Source organism: Ovis aries, chromosome 1 (genome assembly GCF_016772045.2).
Source record: "Ovis aries strain OAR_USU_Benz2616 breed Rambouillet chromosome 1, ARS-UI_Ramb_v3.0, whole genome shotgun sequence".
Taxonomy (NCBI): domain Eukaryota; kingdom Metazoa; phylum Chordata; class Mammalia; order Artiodactyla; family Bovidae; genus Ovis; species Ovis aries.
This window is the reverse complement of record NC_056054.1, coordinates 173,296,462-173,323,477: the sequence shown is the minus strand read 5'-3', so window position 1 is coordinate 173,323,477 and position 27,016 is coordinate 173,296,462. Positions and strand designations below refer to the sequence as shown.

At 39.3% G+C, this 27,016-nt stretch overlaps 1 protein-coding gene and 1 pseudogene across 28 annotated transcripts in view; both read right to left on the bottom strand.

The window, feature by feature from the left end:
- BBX (BBX high mobility group box domain containing) overlaps positions 1-27,016 on the bottom strand; it is a 291,573-nt gene that overhangs the window by 165,057 nt on the left and 99,500 nt on the right. For 4 of the 28 annotated variants that reach the window (XM_042230803.2, XM_042230821.2, XM_060417188.1 and 1 more), the window contains exon 3: positions 1,278-1,335. The exons of the other annotated variants lie outside the window; for them this stretch is intronic. The gene's annotated coding sequence lies outside the window, so the exon portion shown is untranslated. The remainder of the gene's footprint in view (positions 1-1,277; positions 1,336-27,016) is intronic. 28 annotated transcript variants of the gene reach the window in all.
- LOC132659967 (large ribosomal subunit protein uL16-like) overlaps positions 1-27,016 on the bottom strand; it is a 147,785-nt pseudogene that overhangs the window by 21,269 nt on the left and 99,500 nt on the right.

Genomic DNA, 27,016 nt, shown 5'->3' with positions numbered 1-27,016 from the left:
AATCCCATTCTAGGCCAACATTGTATGTTTTGCACCCTGATGTCACTACAACCTAGTTAGTGCAGAATAGACTCCAGGCAACCATGCTGCCCACTTACATGGGAGAATATCTAATCCCCATGAAATGACTGCTTTTCTGATGTTTTCATCAATTCTCTGGGTAATACATTAAGCTTTAACTAACTCATTTTCATACAAAACCCTAATTCAATCAAGCTCAATAAAAGTCATTCTGAACTGCAATTATTTGCCAAGGAACAACTGCATTCAAATGAAGAAAAAAACAAAAACAAAACAAAACAAAACCTTGCTGGGCCTGATACAACGCATGGTACAGACTGCCTCTCAATTTATGGAGCCAGAAACAACAACAAAATTAGCCAAACTGTTAGAGAAGGAAATAATATTTTTCCTCATCTTCCTGAAAATAGAACATTCATGCTTTTACACTGGAAGAAAAGCAAAATGGAGACCCAAGAAAGCAGATTTTGAAATTATTGTTTTCAATTATGTTTATGCTCTGAAAGAGGCTGCATTTCTAGTCTAAGAGTTAGTATGACCTCTGAAAGTCAAAACTAGTCCAAGTCACAAATAACAGTCTTAACGTCCACTCTTTCAGTCAGTCTTCCACTGGCTTTCTCCATTTTCCCAACAATACATATTCCGATCTCCACTTTATAAAGTAGGTGTTCTCTACAAGAGTTTTCCTGTCTTAAAGCTACTTCCTCAATTCACCCTTTTATAAACTACATGTTTACAAGCAAAATGTAAATGTTGTTTATAAATAAAAGCTAAATACAAACGCCAAGCTCTTACTTCTATGTAAATGTATCATATTTGTAGTCCAAAGAAACTCATTAACTAAAGCTTTCCCAGACTTCTGTGTGCATAAGGCCCCCTACTCACCCCCAAAGTATTTAATATTTTTTTCATCTCCTCAGTAGTACTACCAGGCACACTGCAAAATAGTATAGTACTGAAAACGCATACCAGCTGTTATGCCATTTTGGTCACTCAATTCCACAACTCAGGTCACTGTGGTATAGCAGAGGACAAAGGATGTCTTTTTTCTAAAAATGATAAGCTCTGGTTAAATCATTTCCTGAAATAAATTACCTTTATGCAGACAAAGATAAATGCTTGGAAATATATAATACATATGCTTGTTTTAAAAAAGAGTTGTCTGTTTTCATAATTCTTATTCTCACTGTCTTCATTTTATTATTTTATTTTATTAAGGTATGATAAAAGACAACACTTTCGTTAAAATCACCCACCTTGCCTGTCTTTACAGCTGAAGCTTATTTCACAGGCATTCCTGCTCAGGCACCAATCCTTAACAGAAATTACAAGTGTCAGCTACACTGAAAATGGAAATTTCTAAAAAGAAAATGCAAATCTGAAGTATCTTTGTTATCACCTTCCCACCCCCACCCTTGCATTTCCTCCTGACCCAGAGTCTTTCACAGTTAACAAATCTTAAACATATTTTTAAAAAAATAAATAAAAAAGCAAAACAAGCCTTAAGAGTTCACTAAATACCAATGGCACCCTACTCCAGTACTCTTGCCTGGAAAATCCCATGGACAGAGGAGCCTGGTGGGCTGCAGTCCATGGGGTCACGAAAAGTCAGACACGACTGGGCGACTTCACTTTCACTTTTCACTTTCATGCACTGGAGAAGGAAATGGCAACCCACTCCAGTGTTCTTGCCTGGAGAATCCCAGGAATGGGGGAGCCTGATGGGCTGCCATCTATGAGGTCGCACAGAGTCGGACACAACTGAAGTGACTTAGCAGCAGCAGCAGCAGCAGATAGTAACAGTAAAGCAAAGTAACTATTAATACAAGTCATTACCATCTGTCCATCTGTTTGGAATTCCCAAAAAAGTGTAGAAAAACACCAGTAGGCAGAGATAGAAAACTCTAGCATTCATTGTTAGACCTCCTAAAATAACAAGATGAAAGATTTGGAAATCCTCTCCCCTTCAGGAGTCAGTATTGACCAGTTATAAAACTATGCTTTAAAAACTACCTTCCACCTGTCTACATGCCAAGAGCACAAAGAAGCAAATAAGATTGCTGTTTTCTGGAAGCTAATGATCCAGACAGGTAATCACACTCACACACACACACACACACACACACACACACACAGAGTTACACAATAACAGAAAGAAATGTGTAATGTCAAAATGGTAAGCAGAGAATTTCCCCAAAGTTAGATTGCACAAGGAAATCTTTATATAGGAAATGAAGAGGATGGAGAAGGGTGTCACGAGCACAGATCCAGACGGGGCTTAAGTTCATTATGCAGGAAGGAGCAGGAGGCAGATCTGGGGTCACATCAGACAGTGGAACATGAAATGTAGGCAAATGAGAGTAATGCAACTTGCCCTTCTTTCTTTCTCTCTCCATAGTCTCATAAACAGTAGAGCACAGTTAGCAGCATGGTGTTCTGCAAAGCATACTGACCTTAGGGGCCAAACTTGTATCCCTCATTCACTTACTCCCCTGCCACTGTGAGCCAATTCCTGAGACTCTCTGAGCCTTCACTCCTCATCGACAGAAGGATAACAATTCCTATACCTCAACAGGTTGCCTTAAATTATTAGAAGATGCTATAAATACAAAGGGTTTGGCGTATAGGAAGTGCTCAATATATGTTAGTGAGGTCACTAGAGTTAAAAACTATGTGGGAGAAAAGCAATAAAAAAAGTAACATTGTGAATATGCTCAAGTTTGCTTTGAATATTCTCAGTATTTGAATAGTAAGTGAATTGCTAGTGTTTCAAAACGTAGATTTTGGTTTAAGTAGTTTTAACATATGTTTAATTCTGACAGTCTGAACAACCACTTTTTACTCCTGCCAATTTCAAGCTACATTAACTGATTTGATAATGTGGACATTTTATTTTAATGTTCCTTTGCTGTTAAGACTGTTGTTTTAGGGACCATGGTGCACCTATGAATTTCTGCAGTTTCCGTAAGTAGAGGTGGAAAATGAGCAGGCATTAGTCTAGTCAGATGGCCCTGAATGCCTCTTTTATGCTCTTGTGAACTATGTAAATGTGCCTCTGACCTTCTCAGGCAGGGGAAATTGCACATTTAAGGCAGAAAGAGTTTCACTTCCAGGAAGAGTATAGAAACATGCTTGCCAGCAGCTATATGAGGTACACTGACAGGGAACCCCCAGGTACTTTGGGAAGATTCATTAGCTCTATCAAGCCACTGAGCTGGAAAATATAAGGTTAAGATAATCCCAGCCCTGTGGGATATCACATATCCACATTACTGTGGCTTGGTCCAAGCAAACCTTGGCCTACAACACCTGAGGAAGTAGACTGTTATCTTCAAGGAGGGATTCTGTGAATGAAACTCCCTGGAGGAATCTCAGAACTTTGTCCTTTGAGGTAAGAAAGGATTCCTTCAATCAGCAATCATTCACAACAGACAGAAAATCATACTCTTAACTTAGTCCAAAGTCAGTTGATTAAAAAAAAGGAAGTCAGTTGTGAGCAATTTACATAATTTTAAATGGAAACATTCAAAAAACATTCTGTTTCAAGAAGGACACTGATCTTTCCCTTTTCTCCTGTATTACTTAAATTGCACAAAGACAATTTAAAGAAAAATAAACAGAATGTACAATTCTGTCATATAAAAATCACATCTCTATTAAAATTTATATTATGTTATTAAAAAACCATACTATCCAAAAAAAGTCCTTGTCCCTTTCAGGTGTGCCTAAAGGATATCTAGCAAGCAGTTTTGCAGCAGAAAGACTCTAGTTCTAGATATGTTGATTGCAAGAACATTTCTGTTCAGTCAGTCAGTTCAGTTGGCTCAGTTGTATTTGACTCTGTGACCCCATGGACTGCTGCACACCAAGCCTCCCTGTCCATCACCAACTCCCGGAGTTTACTCAAACTCACATCCATTGAGTCGGTAATGCCATCCAACCATCTCTCATCCTCTGTCGTCCCCTTCTCCTCCCACCTTCCATTCTTCCCAGCATCAACGTCTTTTCCAATGAGTCAGTTCTTCACATCAGGTGGACAAAGTATTGGAGTTTCAGCTTCAGCATCAGTCCTTCCAATGAATATGCAGGACTGATTTCCTTTAGGATTGACTGATTTGCTCTCCTTGCTGTCCAAGGGACTCTCAAGAGTCTTCTCCAACACCACAGTTTAAAAGCATCAATTCTTCAGCGCTCAGCTGTCTTTGTAGGCCAGCTCTCACATTCATATATGACTACTGGAAAAACAATAGCTTTGACTAGAGGGACCTCTGCTGGCAAAGTGATGTTTCTGCTTTTTAATATGCTGTCTATGTTGGTCATAACTTTTCTTCCAAGGAGCAAGTGTCTTTTAATTTCATAGCTGCAGTCATCAACTGCAGTGATTTTGAAGCCAAAAAAAATAAAGTCTGACACTGTTTTCCCATCAATTTGCCATGAAGTGATGGGACTGGACGCCATGATCTTAGTTTTCTGAATGCTGAGTTTTAAACCAACTTTTTCACTCTCCTCTTTCACCTTCATCAAGAGGCTCTTTAGTTCTTCTTCACTCTCTGCCATAAAAGGGTGGTGTCATCTGCACATCTGAGGTTACTGATATTTCTCCTGGCAATCTTGATTCCAGTTTGTGCTTCATCCAGTCCAACATTTCTCATGATGTACTCTGCATGTAAGTTCAATAAGCAGGGTGACAATATACAGCCTTGACGTACTCCTTTTCCAATTTGGAACCAATCTGTTGTTCCATGTGCAGTTCCAACTGTTGCTTCCTGACCTGCATACAGATTTCTCATGAGGCAGGTCAGGTGGTCTGTATTCCCATCTCTTTCAGAATTTTCCACAGTTTATTGTGATCCACACAGTCAAAGGCTTTGGCACAGTCAATAAAGCAGAAATAGATGTTTTTCTGGAACTCTCTTGCTTTTTCCAAGATCCAGCGGATGTTGGCAATTTGATCTCTGGTTCCTCTGCCTTTTCTAAAACCAGCTTGAACATCTGGAAGTTCACGGTTCACGTATTGCTGAAGCCTGGCTTGGAGAATTTTGAGCATTACTTTACCAGCATGTGAGAGGAGTGCAATCATGCAGTAGTATGAGCATTCTTTGGCATTGCCTTTCTTTGGGATTGGAATGAAAACTGACCTTTTCCAGTCCTGTGGCCACTGCTGAGTTTTCTAGATTTGCTGGCATATTGAGTGCAGCACTTTCACAGCATCATCTTTAAGGATTTGAAATAGTTCAAGTGGAATTCCATCACCTCCACTAGCTTTGTTCATAATGATGCTTCCTAAGACCCACCTGACTTCACATTCCAGGATGTCTGGCTCTAGGTGAGTGATCACACCATTGTGATTATCTGGGTCATGAAGATCTTTTTTATACAGTTCTTCTGTGTATTCTTGCCACCTCTGCTTAGTATCTTCTGCTTCTGTTAGGTCCATACCATTTCTGTCCTTTATCGAGCTCATCTTTGCATGAAATGTTCCCTTGGTATCTCTAATTTTCTTGAAGAGATCTCTAGTCTTCCCCATTCTGTTGTTTTCCTCTATTCCTTTGCATTGATCACTGAGGAAGGCATTCTTACCTCTTCTTGCTATTCTTTGGAACTACGCATTCAAATGGGTATATCTTTCCTTTTCTCCTTTGCCTTTTGCATCTCTTCTTTTCAGAGCTGTTTGTAAGGTTTTCTGAGATAACCATTTTGCCTTTCTTTTGCTTGAGGATGGTCTTGATCACTGCCTTCTGTACAATGTCATGGACATCTGTCCTTAGTTGTTCAGGCACTCTAACAGATCTAATCCCTTGAATCTATTTGTCACTTCCACTGTATAATCGTAAGGGATTTGATTTAGGTCATCCTGATATGAAGACACAAAGGAATCTGTTCAAAAACGATCCACAGTGAAGTGTTAATACACTCCCTTTTGAAGTTATTTATTTACAAAGCAGTTACTCCTAGAACAAATAATACTATATAATAATTAGCTACGTTAAACCAGAAAGAGCCAAGAAACTGCCTGTAGAGGAAAACAGAGAAGTCAATTACAGCCTTTCCACAGCTGAAACCAAGAGGTTAAGTGACTGGACAGAAGGCATTCAGCTAGTGTGTGGCCAAGCTGGACAACGCTCTGTGATTCCACATTGCTTGCTGCCCCTGTAGGATATGATGTTAGCCCTGACTCAAGACCCCGTTCCATCGTGGAATCCCAGAAAGCTGAAGGAAGTCAGTCTTCACTCAGTTCAACCACACAGCAAGCTAGACGCAGAGCTAGCCAGAACCAAGGGCTCCTGCTATTGGTCTGTGCACTGTCCCTAGGCACAATGCTCCCTTCTGGGTTGTCGTCAGTCAGTTTGATCTGACGGCAGGTGGCTCCAGATCAGATGATGTTAGATCCCTACTCTTCCTCCGTTCTTCCACTGTAGCAACATTTCAGGGGTGTCAGAGAATGCTTCTTGGCTCTAGAACACTTTCCCCTTTCTAGTCTGAACACATCTTTTCGTTGCAAAAATAAGCACACAAAAAATTTGTGTTTCTAAATACTCTTATAAATACCTAGGAGTGAGCGTCCCCGATGGTAAAGTGGTTAAGAATCCACCCACCAGCACAGCGACACAGGTTCAATCTCTGCTCTGGGAAGATGCCAGAGGCCACATATGTTCCACAGCTATTGAGCCTGTGCTCCAGAGCCCCAGAGTCCCAGCTACTGAAGCCTGCATGCCTAGAGCCTGTGCTCTGGAACGAGAGAAGCCACCACGCTAAGAAGTCCACGCAACCAGAGAAAAGTCCATGCAGCAACGCAGACCCTGCACTGACAAAAATAAATAAATCTTAAAAAAAAATTTAATTAAAAAAAATATATATATACCTTGGAGTAAAAAGCTAATGTTTGTTTATGTGGGGGGAGGGGGAGCACATAGAAACTCTATACTCTCCACCCAGTTTGGCTGTGAACCCGAAACTTCCCTAAAAAGTAAAGCTTATTATTTTTTTTAAAGCTGTTGTCAATTTACCTCATTTTAACAATTTTAAAATTATATACACACTAGCGAATGACAGGCCAATAGCAGTTGAGAATTTATAAACAGTAATTCTCCCTTTAAATACTCATGCCCACCAGAAACACCTAGTAACAATTAAATTTATGTCCTCCATTAAACCTAACCCCATGCCCTACATCATCAACCTCTGTACAGCATACGTGCTTCACTGATCACTAACCCTCATTAAATGTCTCTGCTCCTACAGCAGTCATTTCAAGTAATGTGCAATATTTGGCTCAAACTAAGCCAACTCAAAAAAAAAAAAAATCAAAGGAAATATTCTCCTAGTACTCCCATTGATTTGACAGAAAAAGGATTTATCCTTTGTGGCTAATTCCAGCATAGTGACCCTCAGAAGTCAGTGTTATACAACAGAGGCCACCAATCACACAGGTCTCAAGGTAAATGGTGACATGTATATACGCCTTGCAAACATCTGTACTAGTCATGGCTCTCAATCCTGCTAGTAAATATTTTGAAATTTTAACTTTTTTTTAATAATTAAGAAAATCAGATTTTGTCACTTCAAGTTAAAATGCAAACTCCTTGTAGATGCCTTACTTAAAAGGGAGAATATAATCAGCCACATAAGTGTGTTTTTCTATACTGGTTTTTCTTAAGCAGAAATTACAAACATACATGTTTTTGCCTGCAAGGTATATGTGTATCTCCCATTTTCTGGAAACAGAACATTGGCTTTTAGGAAAATACTCCACTTTCTCAAGGTCCATGCCTGGAGTGGGACTGACCTAATCCTTCTCAAGCTACAGGGATAGACGTATAACCCAGCCGTGGCCCATCAGCTTATTTCATCTTCTGGAATGAGAAACGGGTGTGAAACCCGGATCAGGACACAGCATGCAAAATAACAGGTGTGTGCAGATAGATACATTGTTACTACTGTCTGAAATGAGAGGAGAAAAGAAAGTACAATGGCTGGCAGTTTTGTTTTCATAAGAGGAAAAGAACATGGAAGTAGTGGATCACACATAAACCTCCTGAAAAAAAAAATGAAAGGAAATAATGATTTATTTTACTTTAATTGAAATCCTAATTTCAATCAATTTATTTTAAAAATCTGGCACATCATAACATTCAGTAAGTCAAAATGTTTACATTTTCAATCTGTACTTCTATAGCACCAATTTTCTTTCAATTTATATTTCCTATAAAGAGAAGTTTCAAGTTTCAACAAAACTGAAAAACTAAATAATGTGACTTCTAAAACCAATTCTAAGGACATTTCCATTATGTATGCCATTATACTTAAGTGGATACTGGCACACAATTCATTCTCCATACCTGAAATTATTTTTAGCCTCATATTTAGGAGGAAAAAAAAAAAACATGGAATAGTTAGGAATAGAGTGATTTGCTTTAGTGAGTTACCATAGATATTTCTGGAAAAAATAACCAACTTTTAAAGAACAAAAGTAAAATATAATGACACGAAAGCTATTCTGAGTATAATCTTTAAATCTGTTCTATGATTCTGCTTTATTATTTTATTCTTTCGATTCTACACATAAGTGAAATCATATAGTATTTGTCTCTGACCTATTTCAATTAGTATAATATCCTTTAGGTATCCATGTTGTAATGAATGGCAAATTCGGTGAATGAATTTCACATTGTTTTTTATGGATATGTAGCATTCCAGTGTATGCATGCATGGTGGTGGGGGGAGGGTGTTGAGATGTCTTCTTTATATATTCATCCATTGACGGACATATAAGTTGTTTCATACCTAAGCTACTGTACACAATGCTGCAATGAAAGCAAAGATGCATATATCTCTTTGAATTAGTGTTTTTGTATCCAGATAAATATCTAGAAGTAGAATAACTGGATCATATGACAGTTCTGTTCTTAATTTTTTAAGGAAATCTCTATACTGTTTTCCAAGTGGTTGTACCAATTTATATTCCTACCAACAGCATATAAGGGTTCCTTTCTTCACATTCTCTCCAACACTTATTTCTTATTTTTTTAATAATAACCTAAACACAAATTTTAAAGGGAATCTTCTCGGCAAAATAAGGTACTTTTATAGATAAAATAGTCACAAAAAACAGAGTTGGGTATCACACAGTATATTGGAAATTATTTTCTTCGTAAATCCTTCATATCATTTTTACTTGACCCATACCATTCATAAATATATGCAACATGTTCACATATGAACAAATACATACATATGACCAAATCTCAACTCCCAAGTGCTGAATTCTACTGCAACTCAGATTCCAGAAGGTGCTTTCTATAATTTAAAAGCAATAACACAAGCACTTGTTTCCTACTTTGGAGTAACATGGAAACAAAGAAAGAATTATCATCTAAATGTAAATTAAGACCTAGGATATATTTCCAAACATTAGCTACACCAAGGAGGCTTTTACAGGATTCTGTAAATGTCAAACTCTGCTTCAACAACACAATTAAAACTGAACTTCAATTACTCTACTTGGGGTAACAGTACCTGGAAGAAGAGTAATTACATCTTCTGGAATGTGGTTCACAGTCTTCAGTGAATCTAAGGACTTCATATAAGGAATTTCTGGGGATCCTCAAAATAAAGTCTAAGATACAGACTTGAATAGAAGTCTATTTATCTATAATAAAATCTGCAATACAATCCAACACTGTAGCTAACAAGATAGTTTTAAATAATCAATAGCTTCCCTTTGTCCCATGCTCCACTCCCATTCTCCTCTCTCCCTTCATTTTACTGACATTTTTTTCTTCCAGTTTTACTGAAATATAATCGAGATATGGTACTGTATAAGTTTAAGGTGTACAGCACAATGGTTTGCCTTACATACATCATGAAATGATTACAACAATAAGTTTAAGGAACATCCATCATCTCACACAGATATGAAATAAAAGAAGTAGAAAAAAAATTTTTCTTGAGAAGAGAATTCTTAGTATTTGTTGTGGTAACTTCCATATGTAACATAAATCAGTGTTAATTATATTTAGCATATTGTACACTATTTCCCTAGCGCTTATTTACCTTGTAATGGGGAACTTGCACCTTTTGACTACTTTCATCCAATCCCCCTCCTCCCACCTGTGGTAACCACAAATCTGATTTCGTTTCCTGAGTTTCTTTCTTTGTTTTGAAGTACATAATTGACCTACAACACTACGTTAGTACTTGCTACACGACACAAGCATTATGTCTACTCATTTCAAAATAATCACTATGCTAAGTCAAGTTGCTAGATATCCCCATGCAAGGATATTAGTTACTGACTCTATTCCCCATTCCGTACATTTCATGCGCATGACTCATTTATTCTGCAACTGAAAGTTTGTACTCCTCATCTCTCTCACCTATTTCATTCCTCTCCTCAACTCGCTTCCCTCCGGCAACCACCTCCTTGTTCTCTGTACCTGTACCTCTGTTTCTGTTTTATTATGTTCATTTATTTATTTTTTAGAATCCACATATAAGTAAAATCACACAGTATTAGTCTTTTTCTGTCTGACATATTTCACTTAGCATAATACCCTCCTGGTCCAGCCATGTTATTGCAAATGTCAGGATTCCATTCCTTTTTATGACTAATCCTCCACTCAGCTACTCTTACGTCTTTAGACTGGCGCACACAGTCCATTTGTGTTTAAGGTAATTAATAAAATATACGTACTGTCATTTCATTAACTGCTTTGGGATTGTTTTTATAGTTTATCTGTTCCTTTCTTTTTTTGCTCTTTCCTCTTGTGATGTGACTAATTTTAGGATCATGTTTGGATTTATTTTTTTGGTATGTGTATCTAGATTTTTGGTTTGTGACTACCATGAGATTTATGTATAGCATTCTATCTATATTTGTGATTACTTTAAGTTGCTGATTTCTGAAGTTCATACATGTTTCCACTGCATTTTCACTGCCCTTCCCACCCACAATGTTTACTGTTTCTTACACACTTCACACTTCCTCTTTTTGTATGCCTTAACTAACTACTGTAGATACAGGTGATTTCACTCCTTTTGCTGTTTGATCTTCTAAACTAGCTTTGTACATGGTTGATTTACTACCTTTACCCTATATTTGCCTTACCAATGAGATGTTTTCCTTGTAATCTGCATGTTTCTGGTTGTGGCCATTTCTTCTATGATAAGAGAAGTCCCTTTAACATTTCTTGTAAAGCTGGTTTGGTGGCGCTGAACCCCGTTGGCTTTTGCTTATCTGTAAAATTTGATCTCTTGATCAAATCTAAATAAAAGCCTTGCCAGGTAAAGTATCCTTGGTTGGAGGTTTTTCCCTTTCATTATTTTACTTAAATAGATTGTTTCACTCCCTTATGGCCGGCAGAGTTTCTGCTGAAAAATCAGGTGACAGTCTTATGGGAGCTCCTTTGTATGAACCTGTTGCTTTTCCCTTGTAGCTTTTAATATTCTCTCTTTAATTTTTGGTATCTTAATTACAGTGTCGGAGAAGGCAATGGCAACCCACTCCAGTACTCTTTGCCTGGAAAATCCCATGGACGAAGGAGCCTGGTAGGCTGCAGTCCATGGGGTCACCAAGAGTCGGACACGACTGTGCGACTTCACTTTCACTTTTCCCTTTCATGCACTGGAGAAGGAAATGGCAACCCACTCCAGCGTTGTTGCCTGGAGAATCCCAGGGATGGCGGGGCCTGGTGGGCTGCCGTCTATGGGGTTGCACAGTCAGACACGACTGAAGCGACTTAGCAGTAGCAGCAGCAATTACAGTGTATCTTGGTGTGATCCTCTTTTGGCTGATCTTGTTTGGGACTCTCTGTGCTTTCTGGACCGGGATACCTGTTCCTTTCCCAGGTTAGGGAAGTTTTTGGTTATTATATCTACAAAAACACCTCTTTCTCTCTCCTCCTTCAGGCACCCCTATAACGTGAATGTTAGTATGCTTCTTGTCCCCGTGGTCTCTTTGAACTATCCTCATTTCATTCTTTTTCTGATTAGCTTCAGTGATTTCCACTACTGTGTCTTCCAATTCACTTATTTGTTTTTATCATATAGTCTACTACTGATACCATCTAGTTTATTTTTCATTTCTGGATTCTTCCTATTTGGTTGTTCTTTATAAGTTCTCTTTGTTAAACACCCCTAACTTCTCTCTCTACACAGCCATTCTTCTCCCTAGTTCTTTGATCATCCCTACGATCACCACCCTGAATTCTTTCCTGAATAGACTGCCTGTCTGTACTTCACTTGGTCCTTCTTCTTCTAGGGCTTTAGCTTTTTCCTTTGTTTTGAACATATTCCTCTGTCACCTCATTTTGGCCTAATATGCTATTTTCATTTCTATGTATTTGGTAAGCTGATTTATATTTCCTGATCTCGGAGAAGCAGTTTTTTGTAGCAGACATCCTATGTGTCCCAGCAGCACATTCCCCTCTGGTCACCAGAGCTATATGCTCTAGGGTGCCCCCTATGTGCGCTGCAGGGTCCTTCCCTTCTGACTGGGTGACTATGTGGGCAGTCTGGTAGGTGTGGCTGGCCCCAGCTCAGCTGGCTGCCAAGCTTTGCCTTATTTAGAGGATGCCAGTCATTGGTGGGCAGGGCCAGGTCTCAGGGAGTTCCCAGGGTTCCTGTTGGTCTGCTGGTGGGCAGAGCCAGGCTCCAGGGTGGGTGACTGGCGGGGTCAGGAGACCCAGAGGTAGTGCTGGCTTGCTGGTGGGCAAGGCTGGTTCCTGACACTTTTGGCTGTGGGGTCTAGGGTTTACCAAAGCTGGTGCAAGCCCACTGGTAACCGAGGCTAGATCCCAGTGTGGTTGACTGAGGGGTCCAGGGTATCTCAGAGCTAGTATCAGCTTGCTCGTGTCCAGGCCTGGGGCTGGGAGAGGTCCACGGCTGGTGCTAACTTGCTGGTGGATGGGCTGCCTATTGACAAGGCAGTCTTTGGGGCTGTGGTGGTCATGGGCCTGGTGCCCATCCACTGGTGGGTGAGACTGGTCCTGGGCTACTGCTGGCCCACTTGTGGGAAGAAGCAGGCCTGTGGGTCTCTGGCTGCAAGGCCCTGGAGGTCGTGGAGCTGGTATTGGCCCACTGGTAGGTAGAGCTAAAATCCAGGGACCCCACGGGTTACTGCCTGCCCATTGATGGGTGAGGTTGGTCCCTGCATTAGTGCTAGCCCTGCCATGGGCTGAAGGGTTTTAAGGTAGCTATGCTGGTGTTGCTGGTGTTCAGTTGCTCAGCTGTGTTCGACTCTTAAGACTCCACAGACTGCAGCACACCAGGTTTCCTGTCCTTCACTATCTCCCAGAGTTTCCTCAACTCATGTCCATTGAGTCGATGCCATCCAACCATCTCATCCTCTGTCACCTCCTTCTCCTCCTGCCCTCAATCTTTCCCAGTATCAGGATCTTTTTCAGAGAAAGAGTTGGAAGAGTTGGCTCTTCCCATCAGGTGACCAAAGTATTGCAGCTTCAGCCTTAGTCCTTCCAATGAATATTCAAGATTGATTTCCTTTAGGATTGACTGGTTTGATCGCCTTGCTGTCCAAGGGACTCTCAAGAGTCTTCTCCAGCACCACAGTTCAAAAGCATCAATTCTTTGGTGCTCAGCCTTCTTTATGGTTCAACTCTCATATCTGTACATGGTTACTGGAAAAACCACAGCTTTGACTATCCTGATCTTTATTGGCAAAGTGATGCCTCTGCTGTTCAATATGTCATCTAGGTTTGTCATAGCTTTTCTTCCAAGGAGCAATATGTTCCTGTTTGACTAGTACCTTGCCCTGAGACATCTAAGAACTGGAGCCTGGAGCAGGCTGGTGAGAGGGCTGGTGCCAGTGCTAATAAACCAGAGGAAAAAATCCAAAATGGTGCTTCCCAGATCCAATATCCTTGTAGCACAAGGAGGTCCCCCAAATGGCTGCTGCCAGTGTCTATGTCCCAGGGTAAGTCCTAGTTCCCCCCTGCCTCTCTGGGATGCAGTCTTGGATCAGCAAGTGAGAATGACCCAGACTCCTTTCAAATTACCATTTCTGCCCTGGGGTCTTGGAGTATGTGAGATTTTGTGCGCATGCTTTAAGAGTGGAATCTGTGTTTCTATAGCCCACTGGGTCTGCCGAAAGTAAGCCCTGCTTGGCCTTCAAAGCCAGTGTTCTGGGAGCGTTGTCTTCCTGGCTGGGGATCCTGATGTGGGGCTTGGACCCCTGGTTCCTTGGGAAGAAGCTCTGCAATTGGAATTATCTTTCTGTTTGCAAGTCACCCCTACCCCTACCCCAGGGACATGGGTCTTGACTATTGCATCCTAGCCCATCCTACCTGTCTCATTGTGGTTCCTTCTTTATATCTCTAGTTGTAGAAGACCTTCTCTTCTAGTCTTCCAATCTTTCTCATCAACAGTTGCTCTGCAGATAGCTGTAATTTTAGTGTGCCCATAGGAAAAGGTAAGCTCAGAGTCTTCCTCGTCCTGTGACATGCCACTCCTCCAAAGCCAGCACTTTAATGCACTTACTATTTTGAATATGTGTTAATTCTGCACAGAACTGAGAATGGTACATCAGATAAACAGAGGTATAGGAGTGGACAGATGCAAAAATCTCTTTTGAGTTTCTAATATGAGAAGTCAAATAATATTTTTCTTTATTTCCTGAGCTATGTTTTTGTTTTGTTGTTCTCAGAGCAAAACACAGTTGAAGATTCAACTCTCTCCTCACCTCATCCTCACCACTACCTTAAACTTGGATCACCCAACATTTGGTAAAGACGATGGTGGGAACTGGGGCAGGAAGAGAGAAAGGGTTAATAAGGCTTATGTAGACCTGGCAATTCCCAACATACTGTAAGATATATTCTTCAGAGACTACAAAGCAGCTACAAGCTATCTAAGCTTTAATGTATAAGGTTCCCAAAACTAGCAGTTTCTGTGTGAACATTCAACTACACAGCAAAGAATCTAACAAACACACAGAACTGTCTGCTTATGTGTGACATAAAGATTTAAAATTAGCAGAAAAAAAGTACTATAAAACTAGTCCTAAGGAAAATTAAAGCTGAGGTTTGGTGTCCTCAAACTTTCTTCATAAAGATTTCCACCTCCCCTAAAGACTTCTCATGCCACCACAGGTAGCAGCAAGTTTCACTCCATCATCTGGTACATCAAAACCTAGTTTTACATCAGTGACTAAGTACGTGTACCAAGCAGTAAAATTTGCAGGGTAACAAGCATTCAACGTTAACATCAACGCATGTGCATGCTCCGTTGTGCCTGACCCTTTATGACCCTATGGACTGTAGCCCCCCAGGCTTTTCTGTCCATGGGATTCTCTAGGCAAGAACACTGGAGCCAATTGCCATTTCCTCCTCCAGGGGATCTTCCTGACCCAGGGATCAAACTATGTCTCCTGCATTGCAGATGAATTCTTTACCCCTTGAGTCACTGGGGAAGACCTCCAAAAAGTTTTTAAAAAGACCCAAAGGCAGACAAGTAACCCCCCAGGGGTCTTTAAACCTTCTCATTGGGATGTGCTAGGTACCTGGATTATGTCCCCGTAAAAAAGTCTCCAACTGTGGAGAAATAAGAGTAGGCAACATGAGAGCACACCCACAGATTTATAAGTAACCATCATCATCTTCTCTTTATCTGCTTTTGTATCACTGAAATGGAACACAGTGTAAGCTGAGTAGCATCAACGGAACAAATAATAAAAGTCTCAAAGAACTGAATAGGGGATTCCTATCTTACATGAAAAGCATGTAAAATGACATATTGCAACATGAGTCAACAGAAGCATGCAGAAGGAAATCAAATTTAGTAGAACTACACAGTCCAGCAAGAGGGAATGAGAGCTCACTCTATCTGGTGCTGTCTGTCTCAATAAAGTGAGGACAGGAAGAGTTAAAGCGCCTCTAGACAAGATCACTGAGAGATTATAGCCAGAAGCTAAGCAACCCTGTTAGGAGCAAAATGGTTGAAGGCAATGAAAATGTTACTCTGGAAAAGAAGTGCTATTTTCATATCTTTGGGGCGGGAAGGGCAGGGCAGGGGGGTGTCTTATAAAGAAGAGGCATCTAAGACATAATTTTATATAGTCATTTCAGAGTTTAAAATTGGAATCAATTAACAGATGTTTCTTTGAGGCTGTTTGAGGCATTCAGAAAGAGCACGTTCTAACCATGAGATCTATCCAAAATCAGTGAGTCTCTCTCAGATAATTATCTATCAATTGAGATGTTCAAACAGAAATCTAAGGTCCAAACATTTCAGGATTCTTTAGCTTTCTGAAATCAAAGCAAATAAGCCATGGCTGGAAGCCATGAGGCTTGGAATCCATCATGCCCGGCAGTCATGGCGCCCAGCAACCACAGCTCTACACCCCTGATCTAAATGCCAAATGTCCGATAACATATCGAAGAAAAGTTTAGGCTGTATGCACTTTAAATCACACCAAATGTCAGCTATGAGTCAAACTGTTTAAGGAACGGGAATTGATCAGATGCTAGTTTCTAATTAAAAGTCTATACATATCTTTTCATATAATCAAAAGGTTTAATATTAATACAATTATCACCTACTAAGTTTATGTTCATATTTTTACACTGAATTTAAACTGATTTAATAAAATTAAAAATAAATATGAAGTATTATTAGTTTCATAAAACTGTTCTTTGGAATCCAAAATACCTTTTAGACATTCAAAATCTATAAAAAAAATTATAGCAACTTTTTTTTTCATTTTATATACTAAAAAGACACAGCCACCAATAGTACAGTTATACTTATCAACTTCACAAATATGAAAATAATTTTCAGAGTAAAAATTATCAGATGGGTACATCATTTAACAATATGCATTCTTAATGCCTTTTATAAAAATCATTATTTTACAAATATCCCAAAAGACCAGGCTACTAATTTTAAGAGAGTAAAGCATCTGTCAGACATTTCTATTCTGCTAGGAGTTTTATTTCTTAATTTACATTTTACAGACTTAGGTCCACATTTTTCATTATTTTATGAAATTTGCCTTTCAGCATGTTTTTAGCTGAACTTGTAGGGCAGGGAATGCACCCTGGAGTTGAAGATCATGAGGTTAATATTTTGGTAGGTTTAACATATTTTACTGGAGAAGGAAATGGCAACCCACTCCAGTACTCTTGCCTAGAGAACCCTGTGGACAGAGGAGCCTGGTGGGCTGCTGTCCATGGGGTCGCACAGAGTCGGACACAACTCAAGCGACTTATCATGCATGCATGCATTGGAGAAGGGAATGGCAACCCACTCTAGTATTCTTGCCTGGAGAATCCCAGGGGCAGAAGAGCCTGGTTGGCTGCCATCAATGGGGTTGAACAGAGTCGGACACAACTGAAGTGACTTAGCAGCAACATACCTTATAAGTGACTTTCTAAGGGATTGTGCCATTGCTTCCCTGACAGAAGACATACCCTTTCAGTTAAAATTCTCCTGGACAGATAACTACTTTGATAGGTTTTTTGTAAAAGTTCATTTTTATTGTGGGAACCCTTTTCTGAAGGTTATACCAAACATTAAAGTCAAAAACAAACTCCCACAACCTCAACATTATAAATCATATTTCCTCAATAAAAATGAACTTTAAATTACTAGAGATACACTTATTTGTTGTTGCTTAGTTGCTTAGTCATGTCCAACTCACTCCTCTGCCGATGGGATTTCCCAGGCAAGAGTACTGGAGTGGGTTGCCATTTCCTCCTCCAGGGCACCTTCCTGACTCAGGGATCCAACCCAACCCAGGGATCCAACCAGAGTCTCCTGCATTGGCAGGTAGATTCTTTACTGGTGAGCCACCAGGGAAGCCCAGAAAAATGTATTAACACTTCCAAAAACTGAAAAGCACTAACAAACAAGTAAAAACAAGCATTTCTAAGACCCACAGAAGGTTCTCACTAGGATCTGTAATTGGGACACGCTAGGAAGCGCTTGATTGCCAAGGCTTGTGGAAGACAACTAAATTTAAGTATTCTGAAAACCATTTTTAATTCACTTCGGAATACTCTGTCTTCCCATAAATGAATTTTCTTAAAGTATTAAAATATATACACAAATAATTTGAAGAATTTCAAATATATAAAAATTTAAATAACTACTACTGCTATTTTTGGTAGCTAAAATTAAAATCAATTTTAAGTTTCTTAAATACAGGTCAGAAAGCGATTGGAGAGGAGTTAAGGAATCTTTGGTAGCTAAGGAAAACTGATGTGACTGAAAAGTCACCAGGTTGCTATGGATAGTCCACAAATAGCAAGAAGAATGCATGCACTGGTAATATTTATACGCAAGAGACCTCCTACTAAAAAAGACAATGTCTTTAAAAACAAACCAGAACCTCCAAACTTATCTTAAATGGTTAGCTTTTCCTTTTCTTTTGTTAAGCTAATTACTTCTAAGCAAAAAGATAAGTTCCAGCCCAAACAAGCAAGGATAAAACTTAAACTATATGTCAAACACAATGCTTAATTAAAATCTTTTAAATATCCTAAACCAAGAGACTTAATTGAGATTTTGACCTTTCTCCTAACATTTTACTTTTTCCCACTGCACTGATATTCTATGGTGATTTTCTTCTTCCTCTTCACCTAAATGCAGTTTAGGTGAAACTACATTTTCACTCTTTTCATCCAAGTAGTTTATTATCATGACTGCCTGCAGGGCACATTATAAGGTAGATGTGATTAGGCAACAGTCAGAGGTGCTGAGTGAAATGGGGGAAGAGCTCAAGGGCTTAGAGGTCTGGGCAGAGTGACAAGGTGATACTACCCTACTGTCATGGAAAAGAGGATGTCTGTGTGCTTCAGACTGAGACAGTAGCAGAAATGTCTGCCCTACTTGATAGAGATACAGTCTGTGATCTCTTTTACATGGAGTGTTACATGGCATGAAACAGAAAAATGTTGAGCAGGCGGCAGGACGTGTGAGTCATCTCAACACACACAGGATAAACCTATGGTTGAGCGACGTCAGTCAGTGTCCTCATGTAGACACATAGAGAGAACAAGGGCCCTACGACCAAATTCTCAGGGAACCTTCACAGCCTGCCTTTTGACAGCTCCTTCATCACTGTGAGAAGAGTTAGGAAAGAAGCAAAAGGGATCATTACCCATGACTGACATTACTGAGTCTTTTCAAAAGTTGGTGTGATCTGCTGGGATCTGCTGATCCTGAAGTGCCCTCTCCTTACAGCACCCTACACCCTGCCTGTAGCAGATACTGTTCTTCCACACTCTCCTTGCGTTTACAGTCTCTAAATACTGCAGAAAACCCCTACACACTGAAGCATAGTTCACTCACAGGATTACCTGCTCCCCCGGCCAGGATTCTCTAGTGGCTCAGACAGTAAAGAATCTGCCTGCAATGTGGGAGACCAGAGGTCAGTCCCTGGGTTGGGACAATCCCCTGGAAAAGGGAATGGCAACCCAATTCAGTATTCTTACCTGGAGAATTCCATGGACAGAAGAGCCTGGCAGGCTAAAGTCCATTGGAAAGAGTTGGATACGACTGAGCAACTAACACGCATATACTGGCCAGACCATACTGCATTTTCTGTTAGAACTGGTTTAAAAGTAAAAACAAAAACCAACTGCTTTAATGCATAACAGATATGGCAAACTCATCATGAGGCGGCAAATCCTATCTGAAAATCAGTATCACTTTCCCACTTCTCATCTCAGAAATTTCAGTGGTTCAATTCAAATTAATGGAGGCCATATTGGCAACCAAAATAATATCAAGTTTCCTTTTCTTCTTTGGCAGTAAGTTGAGGGTGAGGAGAGAACATATTTAAATATAAAGAGTAGCTGTATTTACTGAGACATTGTGTAATTAACCAGAACTCGGAGGGGCCTCAAAAAGTTTCCAAGATGCAGCTTCCTTTTGAGTCTATCACTCTCAACCCATACAACCAAACAAAATCACATGACTGGCTTTTAAAGATCCAGAGGCCAAGGCACATCCTATCCTGAAACCACTAAAAAGATAATAAAACCACTTAAATGAGAATGATCTGTGAGGATGCCTGAGGGAGTTTAAAAAAAAAATCATTCTATACCGTGACTCAGCATCACTTGTGCAAAACTAGTACTTCAGGAATACTACTGCATGATTTTTTGGCGTCTTCATCCCTATATTAATAGTTAGTCCTTACACGTTGAAATAAGCAAGGGCTTATACATTCATGAAGTAATAGGACCAGATACCATGATCTTAGTTTTCTGAATGTTGAGCTTTAAGCCAACTTTTTCACTCTCCTCTTTCACTTTCATCAAGAGGCTCTTTAGTTCTTCTTCACTTTCTGCCATAAAGGTGGTGTCATCTGCATACTGAGGTGATCGATATTTCTCCCGGCAATCCTGATTCCATCTTGTGCTTCATCAAGCCCAGCGTTTCTCATGATGTATTCTGCATATAAGTTAAATAAGCAGGGTGACAACAGACAGCCTTGACGTATCCCTTTTCCTATTTAGAACCAGTCTGTTGTTCCATGTCCAGTTCTAATTGTTGCTTCCTGACCTGCATACAGGTGTCTCAAGAGGCAGGTCAGGTGGTCTGGTATTCCCTTCTCTTTCAGAATTTTCCAGTTTATTGTGATACACACAGTCAAAGTCTTTGGCATAGTCAATAAAGCAGAAATAGATGTTTTCTGAAACTCTCTTACTTTTTTAGATGATCCAGTGGATGTTGGCAATTTGATCTCTGGTTCCTCTGCCTTTTCTAAAACCAGCTTGAACATCTGGAAGTTCATGATTCACGATTGCTGAAGCCTGGCTTGGAGGATTTTGAGCATTAATTTACTAGTGTGTGAGATGAGTGCAATCGTGTGGTAGTTTGAGCATTCTCGGATTGGAATGAAGACTGACCTTTTCTAGTCCTGTGGCCACTGCTGAGTTTTCCAAATTTGCTGACATATTGAGTGTAGCAGTTTTACAGCATCATCTTTTAGGATTTCAAATAGCTCAACTAGAATTCCATCACCTCCACTAGCTTTGTTCGTAGTGATACTTCCTAAGGCCAACCTGACCTCACATTCCAGGATGTCTGGCTCTAGGTGAGTGATCACACCATCGTGATTATCTGGGTCATGAACATCTTTCTTGTATAGTTTTTCTGTACAGTTGTATAGTTCTTCTTGCCACCTCTTCTTAGTATCTTCTGCTTCTGTTCGGTCCATACCATTTCTGTCCTTTATTGAGCCCTTCTTTGCATGAACTGTTCCCTTGGTATCTCTAATTTTCTTGAAGAGATCTCTAATCCTTCCCATTGGGTTGTTTTTCCTCTCTTTCTTTGCACTGATCACTGAGGAAGGCTTTCTTATCTCTCCTTGCTATTCTTTGGAACTCTGCATTCAGATGTTTATATCTTTCCTTTTCTCCTTTGCTTTTCACTGCTCTTCTTTTCACAGCTATTTGTAAGGATACCTCAGACAGCCATTTTGCTTTCTTGCATTTCTTTTTCTTAGGAATGGTCTTGACCCCTGTCTCCTGTACAATGTCACAAACCTCCATCCACAGTTCATCAGGCACTCTATCAGATCTAGTTCCTTAAATCTATTTCACACTTCCACTGTATAACTGTAAAGGATTTAATTTAGGTCATACCTGAATGGTCTAGTGGTTTTCCCCACTTTTTTCAATTGAAGTCTGAATTTGGCAATAAGGAGTTCATGATGTGAGCCAGGAGTCAGCTCCCAGTCTTGTTTTTGTTGACTGTATAGAGCTTCTTCATCTTTGGCTGCAGAGAATATAACAACCTGATTTCAGTGTTGACCATCTGGTGATGTCCATGTGTAGAGTCTTCCCTTGTGTTGCTGGAAGAGGGTATTTGCTATGACCAGCGCATTCTCTTGGCAAAAGTCTGTAAGCCCCTGCTCTGCTTCATTCTGTACTCCAAGGCCAAATTTGCCTATTACTACAGGTATTTCTTGACTTCCTATTTTTGCATTCCAGTCCCCAACAACAAATGGGGAAACAGTGGGTGACTTTGTTTTGGGCTCCAAAATCACTGCAGATGGTGACTGCAGCCATGAAATTAAAAGACGCTTACTCCTTGGAAGGAAATTTATGACCAACCTAGACAGCATATTAAAAAGCAGACACATTACTTTGTCAACAAAGGTCCATCTAGTCAAGGCTATGGTTTTTCCAGTAGTCATGTATGGATGTGAGAACTGGACTATAAAGAAAGTTGAGCGCCAAAGAATTGATGCTTTTGAACTGTGGTGTTGGAGAAGACTCTTGAGAGTCCCTTGGACTGCAAGGAGATCTAACCAGTCCATCCTGAAGGAAATCAGTCCTAGGTGTTCACTGGAAGGACTGATGTTGAAGTTGAAACTCCAATACTTTGTCCACGTGATGCCAAGAGCTGATTCATTTGAAAAGACCCTGATGTTGGGAAAGATTGGAGGCAGGAGGAGAAGGGGACAACAGAGGATGACATGGTTGGATGGCATCACCGACTCAATGACATGAATTTGGGTAGACTCCGGGAGTTGGTAATGGACAAGGAGGCCTGGCATGCTGCGATTCATGGGGTCACAATGAGTCGGACACGACTGAGCGACTGAACTGAACTATACATTCATAAACCCTGGATAGTCTTCCAAGGACTAGGTTTAGAAGTTGTTTTTTACTTTGTTTCACTTTGGTTTGGGTTTGTTTCCCTCCCCCCAACTAGCAATTCATTTGCATTACAGCTTCCTTTATGAAGAGGAGGTGCTAAGGGACAAAGCTACTGAATATCTGGGTAGCTTAGCTACTTAGATCACCCAAAACACACAACCTCAGCTCTCCAAGCTCAGCACAAAGAGACCCACATCCTATTAGGGGGAAAAAATTGCTTAACTACCTTAGATATTGAAGGCTTCCCTAAGTTCTGATCAGACATTTAAAAAGTAAACATTTCACAATTATAAAGAAATCAAAAAACTTCTTTCAAGTTGGAAAGATTAAGGAAGCAAAAATGCTGTTTTTGCAGAACAGGGTAGTTTCCCCTCTAGAATTTTTCTAGACCAAAAGATTCTTCCTTCAGGTTCCTATCAGAATCTGATACCTGTTACAAGAATTTCTAATTTCTCAAAAAAAAAAAGAAGAAGAATTTCTAATTTCTTAATTTTTTAAGTTCCCCTTTTACTTTAATACTGGTAAATAAGCCCCGAAGCTCAGATTTCAGTGTATAACAAAGTAAACTACACATCTGGATCAAAGAAATGCTAATATCAAGTACAAAAAGACTAAAAATCGTTGATTGCCAATTATTTGATGCCACATCTACTTCTGGTTTTGGTTCAATTACACAATGTCTCCTAATGTTCTGTGAACTTTGTTAATTATGTCACACCATTCACTGAGGTAATTGCAAGTTCATTAAACCAAACAGAAATAACCTCAATGAACCCTAAAATAAGATGTTTCCTCATATAAATAGTACACACAGGAAAGAAAGATGAGAAAAAATTATTTAATCTATTTCAATTTCTTTACTACTGAGGGGCTCTCAAGTGACTAGTTTTATATTTTGATATGAGAGTTGGGAGATATGTTATTTATAAAGAAATTGTGTAATATGATTTATTTTCATTCCAATATAAGAAACAAATATCTTTTAAATATACTTTATTTTCACATGCACAATTTTCATTTATAACCAGAAAGTGTTTAATTCAGTATCTTTACTAGAAAATAAGGAGCCCTATACTGCTTAAACTTGTTGCAGTGAGCAGTTTTATCTTTAATATAATTTCTTACAATATGGAGCCCTCCAGTGGCCAAATATTGCAACATTTATGTTACCACTGAAAGAAAACCATTAAATAAGAGTTCTCTTCATGCTTTCTTTTTGCAACAAATAGAAGTAACTATTGTAAATTCTATAATTTTCTAAATAATTTAATAAGTGTCCTCTTCAAAATAAGTCATACTTATAGCATTATCAAGAGTATGATATAGTATACTAAAAAGAAAAACATTTTGAATCTGTTTAAACCTTAGAGAAAGTAGAATTTCGGTGATATTCGATCACATACAAAAATGCATACTTTAGATTTAAAATATACTATTCTTCCTCAGTGATCATGTACTAGGTGATAAGAAAATTAAATGAGTTTATTGTGAGTCAAAATTCTTACTTAAGTATTTATCAATATTCTTGCTTTAAACTGTAACCAACCTAGCTTCTAAACAAATTAACGACTGAAAAACAATTTGAAGACTTTCCTCATCAGTATTCAGCTCTTCCATAAAGTCACTTTAAGCTTCCTTTACTTTTGGGAAACAACTAGAAACTGACTTCTATTGATCAAGATCATCAATCAAAAACACTAATCAAACAGGTATTGTACAGGGCTTCCAGTAGCTTTCAGAAGCTTCACTAGAGTAACCTCATTTAATAGTTAAAATAACCCTGTAAGGTAAGCTTCCCTGGTGGTTCAGATGGTAAAGAATCTGCCTGCAATGCAAGAGACCTGGGATCTGATCCTTGGGTTGGGAAGATCCCCTGGAGAAGGGAATGGTTACCTACTTCAGTATTCTTGCCTGGGAAATCTCATGGACAGAGGAGCCTCATGGAAGGCTACAGTACGTGGGGTCACAAAGAGTCAGACACAACTGAGTGACTAATAGTTTTACTTTCTTTTCTGTAAGGTTAAGTGTTAAAACAGTCTCTGAGATGCTGCCCACCACCCCGACCGGAGTTCCTGTTCACACTGAATAGGGACCACCTTTGTAACCAACAGGGTTACTGCAGAAATCAAAGAGAATTTTGTGGCTAGCTCACACAGAAGACATTATGACTTCTGCCTTGATTGCTCTACAACTCCTTGCTCTACGAAATGCAAAATCATGAGAACACTCAAGAAGACCTAAGGAAAGGTCCATGTGGCTGGGAAGCTCATGAACTCTTTCGCCAGTCAGTCACTAAGTAGCCAGGCATGTGAATGAAACCACCTTAAAGTGATCCATACCATTTCTGTCCTTTATTGTGCCCTTCTTTGCATGAACTGTTCCCTTGATATCTCTAATTTTCTTGAAGAGATCTCTAGTCCTTCCCATTGAGTTGTTTTTCCTCTCTTTCTTTGCACTGATCACTGAGGAAGGCTTTCTTATCTCTCCTTGCTATTCTTTAGAACTCTGCATTCAAATGGGTATATCTTTCCTTTTCTCCTTTGCCTTTAGCTTCTCTTCTTTTCTCAGCCATTTGTAAGGCCTCCGCAGCAAACATTTTGCCTTTTTGTATTTCTTTTTCTTGGGGATGGTCTTGATCCCTGTCTCCTGTACAATGTCACAAACCTCCATCCATAGTTCTTCAGGCACTCTGTCTATCAGATCTAATTCCCTGAATCTATCTGTCACTTCCACTGTATAATTGTAGGGGATTTGATTTAGGTCATACCTGAATGGTCTAGTGGTTTCCCCACTTTCTTCAATTTAAGTCTGAATTTGGCAATAAGGAGTTCATGATCTGAGTCACAGTCAGCTCCTGGTCTTGTTATTACTGACTGTATAGGGCTTCTCCATCTATAGCTGCAAAGAATATAATCAATCTGATTTCAGTACTGACCATCTGGTGATGTCCACGGGTAGAGTTTTCTCTTGTGTTGTTGGGAGAGGGTGTTTGCTATGACCAGTGCATTATCTTGGCAAAATTCTATAAGCCTTTGCCCTGCTTCATTCTGTACTCCATGGCCAAATTTGCCTGTTACTCCAGGTATTTCTTGACTTCCTACTTTTGCATTCCAGTTACACTTTAGTATTTAATTAATACAGACTGATGCTTCTACTGTCTCCATTTTACAGAAGAGCCTGGGAGTGTTTAAAACTTTAAATATATCCAAGAAAATAAATATTTTTCTTTCTGTTGAACTTGTCTACCTCTGTGTTATTATTTGCCATTTCCTAAAACATTTAACAGGTAATTGCCTGGATTTCAAATCACTCATGTTGAACTTTGCTTCTAGCTTTGTTTGTTAACTAGGTTAACATCCCTAAATTAAAAAAAAGAAATTTTAAATTCTGTACAGAAAATAAAGATATTATTGATTATATAATATGTAGCCTAATTCACTAATTATTATATCTCAGCTTTTATTCCAAATCTGTAATACAACATATACAAATAAAAATCCCCTTTTCATATAATTTGCCTTTGTAGCTCAAGAAGTAAGGCTGCTAACACAACACATATAATTTGAATAAATTTATCTAAATGCACAGTTGTATATGGTAGATAAAAATGCACTTATTATTGGCCAGAAGCTATTCTGAATGCTACTAAATATTAACCATTTAATTTTCATATCTATGAGGTAGGTACTATTATCCCCATTTTACAGACATATAGAGTAAGGAAAGGTAAGCCACAGCTGAATCCTGGCAGCAGTCTGGCTTCTGATCCTATGCACTTAACCACGAGCCTATACTAGTTCTCTTAATCTCTTACTTATTTCACAAAGTATTATGGGTAGGAGAAAGACCATGTGCTTTGGAATAGAGTTATTAAGCCTCTTATATCTATATAATTTAACCATTCTAAATCTGTTTTTCTCATGTGTCTAATGGGCATAAAATAGGTTATGTTTTTTATTTTTACGAAGATTAGATAAAAACATGAATAAGAAACACCCTGTATAATGTCTGACCTATAATCAATGTTTATTCATGTTTTGTCTTTTCCCTACAGGTAGGTTTTTATTAAAGCCAATGAAGCTTAAGCTTCGGCGTTCTCCACCTTCACAGCCCTACCCAAGAACAATGTGCCAATGTGTCATATTCCTAACTTGTCTTCCTTTGCTTAGATGGCCTCCAAATTGTATGACCTTCAGACTTCACAAAACTGGAATACTTCTGCCTTTTCATTAATTATTTCAACACTAAAGCAAGCCCAGTGGGCTCTAGTCTGGATAAGAGGGAGTAAATATATTCCACCTTTTCTGTTCCACCAAATGTAGCCATAAAACCTGGAAACAATATATGTCACAGCTATTAAGGCAGCA